Raw genomic sequence first — 7,930 nt, 5'->3', positions numbered from 1 at the left:
TCTAATTTGGTTAAAGCATATTTTCCTGGGGTTGTTGCCACCCTTTAAGTATTTTACTTGCTCCTTCATAACTCTTATCTGGACAAAATGACAAGACGGAAAAATTCAACACAAAAAAAAAAGAACAAGAGGCAGTACTGAAGGCTACGGACCTAATCAATACAGACATTGGTAATATGTCAGATCTAGAGTTCAGAATGACAATTCTCAAGGTTCTAGCCAGGCTTGAAAAAGGCATGGAAGATATTAGAGAAACTATCTTGGGAGATATAAAAGCCCTTTCGGGAGAATAAAAGAACTAAAATCTAACCAAGTTGAAATCAAAAAAGGTATTAATGAGGTGCAATCAAAAATGGAGGCTATCACTGCTAGGATAAATGAGGCAGAAGAAAGAATTAGTGATATAGAAGACCAAATGACAGAGAATAAAGAAGCTGAGCAAAAGAGGGACAAACAGCTACTGGACCATGAGGGGAGAATTCAAGAGATAAGTGACACCATAAGACGAAACAACATTAGAATAATTGGGATTCCAGAAGGAGAAGAAAGAGAGAGGGGAGCAGAGGGTATACAGGAGAGAATTATTGGGGAGAATTTCCCCAATATGGCAAAGGGAATGAGCATCAAAATTCAGGAGGTTCAGAGAACGCCCCTCAAAATCAATAAGAATAGGCCCACATCCCGTAACCTAATAGTAAAATTTACAAGTCTCAGTGACAAAGAGAAAATCCTGAAAGCAGCCCGGGAAAAGAAGTCTGTAACATACAATGGTAAAAATATTAGATTGGCAGCTGACTTATCCGCAGAGACCAGGCAGGCCAGAAAGAGCTGGCATGATATTTTTAGAGCACTAAACGAGAAAAACATGCAGCCAAGAATACTATATCCAGCTAGGCTATCATGGAAAATAGAAGGAGAGATTAAAAGCTTCCAGGACAAAAAAAAAAGGAAAGAATTTGCAAACACCAAACCAGCTCTACAGGAAATATTGAAAGGGGTCCTCTAAGCAAAGAGAGAGCCTACAAGTGGTAGATCAGAAAGGAACAGAGACCATATACAGTGACAGTCACCTTACAGGCAATACAATGGCACTAAATTCATATCTCTCAATGGTTACCCTGAATGTGAATGGGCTAAATGCCACAATCAAAAGATACAGGGTATCAGATGGATAAAAAAACAAAATCCATCTAGATGTTGCCTCCAAGAAACTCATTTTAAGCCCGAAGACACCTCCAGATTTAAAGTGAGGGGGTGGAAAAGAATTTACCATGCTAATGGACATCAGAAGAAAGCAGGAGTGGCAATCCTTATATCAGATCAATTAGATTTTAAGCAAAAGACTACAATAAGAGATGAGGAAGGACACTATTTCATACTCAAAGGGTCTGTCCAACAAGAAGATCTAACAATTTTAAATATCTATGCCCCCAACGTGGGAGCAGCCAACTATATAAACCAATTAATAACAAAATCAAAGAAACACATCAACAATAATACAATAATAGTAGGGGACTTTAACACTCCCTTCACTGAAATGGACAGATCATCCAAGCAAAAAGATCAACAAGGAAATAAAGGCCTTAAATGACACACTGGACCAGATGGACATCACAGATATATTAGGACATTTCATCCCAAAGCAACAGAATACACATTTTTCTCTAGTGCACATGGAACATTCTCCAGAATAGATCCCATCCTGTGTCCTAAATCAGGACTCAACGGGTATCAAAAGATTGGGATCATTCCCTGCATATTTTCAGACCACAATGCTCTGAAGCTAGAACTCAAGCACAAGAGGAAATTTGGAAAGAACCCAAATATATGGAGACTAAACAGCATCCTTCTAAAGAATGAATGGGTCAACCGGAAAATTAAAGAAGAATTGAAAAAAATCATGGAAACAAATGATAATGAAAATACAACAGTTCAAAATCTGTGGGACACAACAAAGGCAGTCCTGAGAGGAAAATATATAGCGGTACAAGTTTTTCTCAAGAAAGAAGAAAGGTCTCAGGTACACAACTTAACCCTACACCTAAAGGAGCTGGAGAAAGAACAAGAAAGAAACCCTAAGCCCAGCAGGAGAAGAGAAATCATAAAGATCAGAGCAGAAATCAATGAAATAGAAACCAAAAAAAAAATAGAACAAATCAACAAAACTAGGAGCTGGTTCTTTGAAAGAATTAATAAAATTGATAAACCCCTGGCCCAACTTATCAAAAAGAAAAGAGAAAGGATCCAAATAAATAAAATCATGAATGAAAGAGGAGAGATCACAACTAACACCAAAGAAATACAAACTATTATAAGAACAAACTATGAGCAACTCTACGCCAACAAATTTGACAATCTGGAAGAAATGGATGCATTCCTAGAAACATATAAACTTACTACAACTGAATCAGGAAGAAATAGAAAGCCTGAACAGACCCATAACCAGTTAGGAGATTGAAACAGTCATTAAAAATCTCCAAACAAACAAAAGCCCAGGGCCAGATGGCTTCCCGGGGGAATTCTACCAAACATATAAAGAACTAATTCCTATTCTCCTGTAACTGTTCCAAAAAATAGAAATGGAAAGAAAACTTCCAAACTCATTTTATGAGGCCAGCATCACCTTGTTCCCAAAACCAGACAAGGATGCCATCAAAAAAGAGAGCTATAGACCAATATCCTTGATGAACAAAGATGCCAAAATTCTAATCCAAATACTAGACAATAGGATCCAAAAGTACATTAAAACAATTATTCACCACAACCAAGTGGGATTTATTCCAGGGCTGCAAGGTTGGTTCAACATCCGCAAATCAGTCAATGTGATACAACACATCAATAAAAGAAAGAACAAGAACCATATGATACTCTCAATAGATGCTGAAAAAGCATTTGATAAAGTACAGCATCCCTTCCTGATCAAAACCCTTCAAAGTGTAGGGATAGAGGGCACATACGTCAATATCATCAAAGCCATCTATGAAAAACCCACCGCAAATATCATTCTCAATGGAGAAAAACTGAAAGCTTTTCCGCTAAGGTCAGGAACACGGCAGGGATGTCCATTATCACCACTGCTATTCAACATAGTACTAGAGGTCCTAGCCTCAGCAATCAGACAACAAAAGGAAATTAAAGGCATCCAAATCGGCAAAGAAGATGTCAAATTATCACTCTTCACAGATGATATGATACTATATGTGTAAAACCCAAAAGACTCCACTCCAAAACTGCTAGAACTTGTACAGGATTTCAGTAAAGTGTCAGGATATAAAATCAATGCACAGAAATCAATTGCATTTCTCTACACCAACAACAAGACAGAAGAAAGAGAAATTAAGGAGTCCATCCCATTTACAATTGCACCCAAAACCATAAGATACCTAGGAATAAATCTAACCAAAGAGGCACAGAATCTATACTCAGAAAACTATAAAGTAACTCATGAAAGAAATTGAGGAAGACACTAATAAATGGAAAAATGTTCCATGTTCCTGGATTGGAAGAATAAATATTGTGAAAATGTCTATGCTACCTCAAGCAATCTACACACTTAATGCAATCCCTATCAAAATGCCATCCATTTTTTTCAAAGAAATGGAACAAATAATCCTGAAATTTATATGGAACCAGAAAGAACCTCGAATAGCCAAAGGGATATTGAAAAAGAAAGCCAAAGTTGGTGGCATCACAATTCTGGATTTCAAGCTCTATTACAAAGCTGTCATCATCAAGACAGCATGGTACTGGCACAAAAACAGACACATAGATCAATGGAACAGAATAGACAGCCAAGAAATAGACCCTCAACTCTATGGTCAACTAATCTTCGACAAAGCAGGAAAGAATGTCCAATGGAAAAAAGACAGCCTCTTCAATAAATGGTGCTGGGAAAATTGGACAGCCACATGCATAAAAATGAAATTGGACCATTTCCTTACACCACACACAAAAATAGACTCAAAATGGATGAAGGAACTCAGTGTGCAAAAGAAATCCATCAAAATCCTTGAGAACACAGGCAGCAACCTCTTCGACCTCAGCCGCAGCAACATCTTCCTAGGAACATCGCCAAAGGCAAGGGAAGCAAAGGAAAAAATGAACTATTGGGATTTCATCAAGATCAAAAGCTTTTGCACAGCAAAGGAAACAGTTAACAAAATCAAAAGACAACTGACAGAATGGGAGAAGATATTTGCAAACGACATATCAGATAAAGGACTAGTGTCCAGAATCTATAAAGAACTTAGCAAACTCAACACCCAAAGAACAAATAATCCAATCAAGAAATGGGCAGAGGACATGAACAGACATTTCTGCAAAGACGACATCCAGATGGCCAACAGACACATGAAAAAGTGCTCCATATCACTGGGCATCAGGGAAATACAAATCAAAACCACAATGAGATATCACCTCACACCAGTCAGAATGGCTAAAATCAACAAGTCAGGAAATGACAGATGCTGCTGAGGATGTGGAGAAAGGGGAACCCTCCTACACTGTTGGTGGGAATGCAAGCTGGTGCAGCCACTCTGGAAAACAGCATGGAGGTTCCTCTAAATGTTGAAAATAGAACAGCCCTATGACCCAGCAATTGCACTACTGGGTATTTACCCTAAAGATACAAACGTAGTGCTCCAAAGGGGCACGTGCACTCAAATGTTTATAGCAGCAATCTCCACAATAGCCAAACTATGGAAAGAACCTAGATGTCCATCAACAGATGAATGGATCAAGAAGATGTGGTATATATACACAATGGAATACTATGCAGCCATCAAAAGAAATGAAATCTTGCCATTTGTTACGACGTGGATGGAACTAGAGCATATCATGCTTAGAGAAATAGGTCAAGTGGAGAAAGACAACTATCATATGATCTCCCTGATATGAGGAAGTGGTGATGCAACATGGGGGCTTAAGTGGGTAGGAAAAGAATCAATGAAACAAGATGGGATTGGGAGGGAGACAAACCATCATATGTGACTCTTAATCTCACAAAACAAACTGAGGGTTGCTGGGAAGAGGGGGTTTGGGAGAAGGGGGTGGGATTATGGACATTGGGGACGGTATGTGCTTTGGTGAGTGCTGTGAAGTGTGTAAACCTGGTGATTCACAGACCTGTACCCCTGTGGATAAAAATATATGTTTATAAAAAATAAAAAATTTTAAAAAAAGGGTTAAATAAGGATAGAACACCCATTTCAAAAAGGGAGAACTAAAAAGAGTTCCATTTTATACTTTATTTAATCAATTCAATAGTGAAGTTATATAGAAAGGTGGATATTAGAAGTGTTACTGTCTAATGGGCAATCTAGACAAAGAATTTATTCTCAGAAGTAGTCTGCAATGAAATGGAAATAAGTTTCAATGAAACACTGACATCTCCTAGGGAATGAGTATATTGAAAGAGGAGGAGAGGGACAAGAAACAAGCTCTAAGGAATGTCAATTTTGCAAATACAGATAGAGTTTAAATCAAAGAAATATAGAGAAAGATGATTTTGCAAGGAAAACTGAAAATGAATGAACAGTGAAGGGGGAGCAAAATTAAGAGTAATAACATAAAACACAAGACTATTGTGGTATTTTTTGGTAAATATCTTCAATAAATACACTTCTTTTTTTTTTTTTTTTAAGATTTTTATTTATTTATTGAGAGAGAGGTAGTGAGACAGAGCATGAGCAAGGAGAAATCAGAGGGAGAAGCAGACTCCCCATGGAGCTGGGATCCCGATGCGGGACCTGTCCCCAGGACTCCTGGATCTAAGGAAGGAGAATAAAACAATATATGAATAATATGGGCCTGTATTTCAGTTGTATGAAATCTATTAGAACAATTTCAATTAAAATTAAATTAAAATTAAATTCAATTAAGAATTATTATTTGAAATTGACCATGAGAAAAAGATGTTTTTTAACAGTTAAAAAGGTATTATGGTATTAAATAATATCACTAGAGGATTATTTAATAATTATCCCTTCTTTTATTCTCTTTTCCCTTTCTTTCTGAATATTCTCATTAAATGCCCATGTAATTACACACATATATCAAGTTGTAAAAATAGGGCTATCAATCTCTTTATTTTTAAGATTTTATTTATTTATTTGAGAGAGAGAGAGCATGAGAGGGGTGAAAGGTAGAAGGAGAGGGAGAAAAAGACTCCTTGGTGAGCAGGGAACCTGACCTGGGGCTCCATCACAGGACCCTGGGATCATGACCTGAACCGAAGGCAGACGCTTCCGACTGAGCCACTCAGGTGCCCCTATCATTTCTCTCTTATGTAACAGTACTATAGACATTATATATCAAAGCATGTGTAAGATAGTTTTCTATATACTGAATTACAAATAAATAAATAAATAAGTGGCTGAGTGAATAAATAAATAATAATAAAAGTAAATTGATTTTCTATTACTTGGCTATTTTCCAACTTCAAAATTTTTAAAGAATCAATATTTGAAAAACAAATTAGTACTTTTGGGGTTTTTGTTTTGTTTTGTTTTGTTTTGTTTGAGGGCACAGATGCCTGGATGAGCCTGTTTTTTTTTGTTTGTTTTGTTTTTGTTGTTGTTGTTGTTTTAAACACCTCATTCCCCTTTCTTGCCTCCTTATAATTCCAAAACTTATTAAGGGCTGCTTCTTTGACATTACTTAGAGAGCTTGATTGAAAGCATGTAAAATAATTGTTTTTCTCATGCCTTTACTTATTTATTTTTAGATTTCCAAACAAGAGATTTAATTCTTAAAATAATTAAATGCTCTAGACTTAAAAGCAGGGTGGCTAATTTTCCCACCTTGTCTGGGACTTTTCTGGTTTGAGCACAAAAAATCCCAAGTCCTGGGAAATGCTTCAGTCCCTGGCCAAACATGTTGGCTGGTCACAGAGGCAGGTGTTGCTTCTTACAAGGCAAGCAGGCATGAACTTATTCCCTATGCAGTAGAAGCTAAGCTTTGACTAACATGATTCTTTCCAGGCCAAGATGAAAGCTCATATTTTAATTAGCAATAATCGCGCCTCGGATAAACCTCATTGGCTACGATACTGCCACTGCGCAAAGCTCATATTTCAGCTCTCCCTTCCACTTAAGGCCTTCCCACTCCATGTCTTCACCTATTTACTAGAAAAATCAACTTTAAATATTGCCAGACCCAAAGAGCAGAAATCCATCCACAGACAAGAAAATCCCTATTACTTCTTCTGTTTCTCCATTCCCAGAGGAAAGCTCCAAAGGCACTGACACTTCATGTAGATCTATATGCATCACATCAGAGTAAAAAAAGAAAAAGCCCACCACATTCTTCTTTCCTAGTTATGGGGTTCTTTTCAACTTTGGCTTTATTTTGTAGACTTGGTTTCACTTGTCGATTGAAGTGTTGCTTAATATCTTGGACTGGATTTCTGATTGAGACTGTTTTGAGATTTTTTTAAATTTTTTTTTATAAACATATATTTTTATCCCCAGGGGTACAGGTCTGTGAATCACCAGGTTTACACACTTCACAGCACTCACCAAAGCACATACCCTCCCCAATGTCCATAATCCCACCCCCTTCTCCCAAACCCCCTCCCCCCAGAGATTTTTAAGTGACCATAAGATTGTCTATTAAGCTTTTATCAAGGGCCAGAGAAAGATCACCTCAATCAGACTAACTACTACAATATAAGAATATAACATATATCTATTATGTTTATGAATCATGCTTCATGCATTCATACATAAAATATAAAATTTTTATAATCAAGCTTGCATGTACATTTTTACTTAAGTAGCTTACTATAAATTCAGTGCCATTATTTATTTCATTCAAAAAACATTTCATAGACTGTTAAGGTTTTATCCAGAATTACAAAGTTAATAATTTACAGTAATTCATTAGTATTGATGGACAACGAGTTCTTGTTTATTTGTGTGTGTTTGCATTT

General features: G+C 36.8%; 1 pseudogene; it reads right to left on the bottom strand.

The window, feature by feature from the left end:
* Nucleotides 1-6,990: 6,990 nt before the first annotated feature.
* Nucleotides 6,991-7,066, bottom strand: LOC131822808 (U4 spliceosomal RNA; annotated as a pseudogene).
* Between the last annotated feature and the right edge of the window lie 864 nt (nucleotides 7,067-7,930).

Source organism: Mustela lutreola, chromosome 1 (genome assembly GCF_030435805.1).
Source record: "Mustela lutreola isolate mMusLut2 chromosome 1, mMusLut2.pri, whole genome shotgun sequence".
NCBI lineage: Eukaryota > Metazoa > Chordata > Mammalia > Carnivora > Mustelidae > Mustela > Mustela lutreola.
The sequence above is the reverse complement of the archived record's forward strand: the minus strand, read 5'-3'. Positions and strand labels throughout refer to the sequence as shown.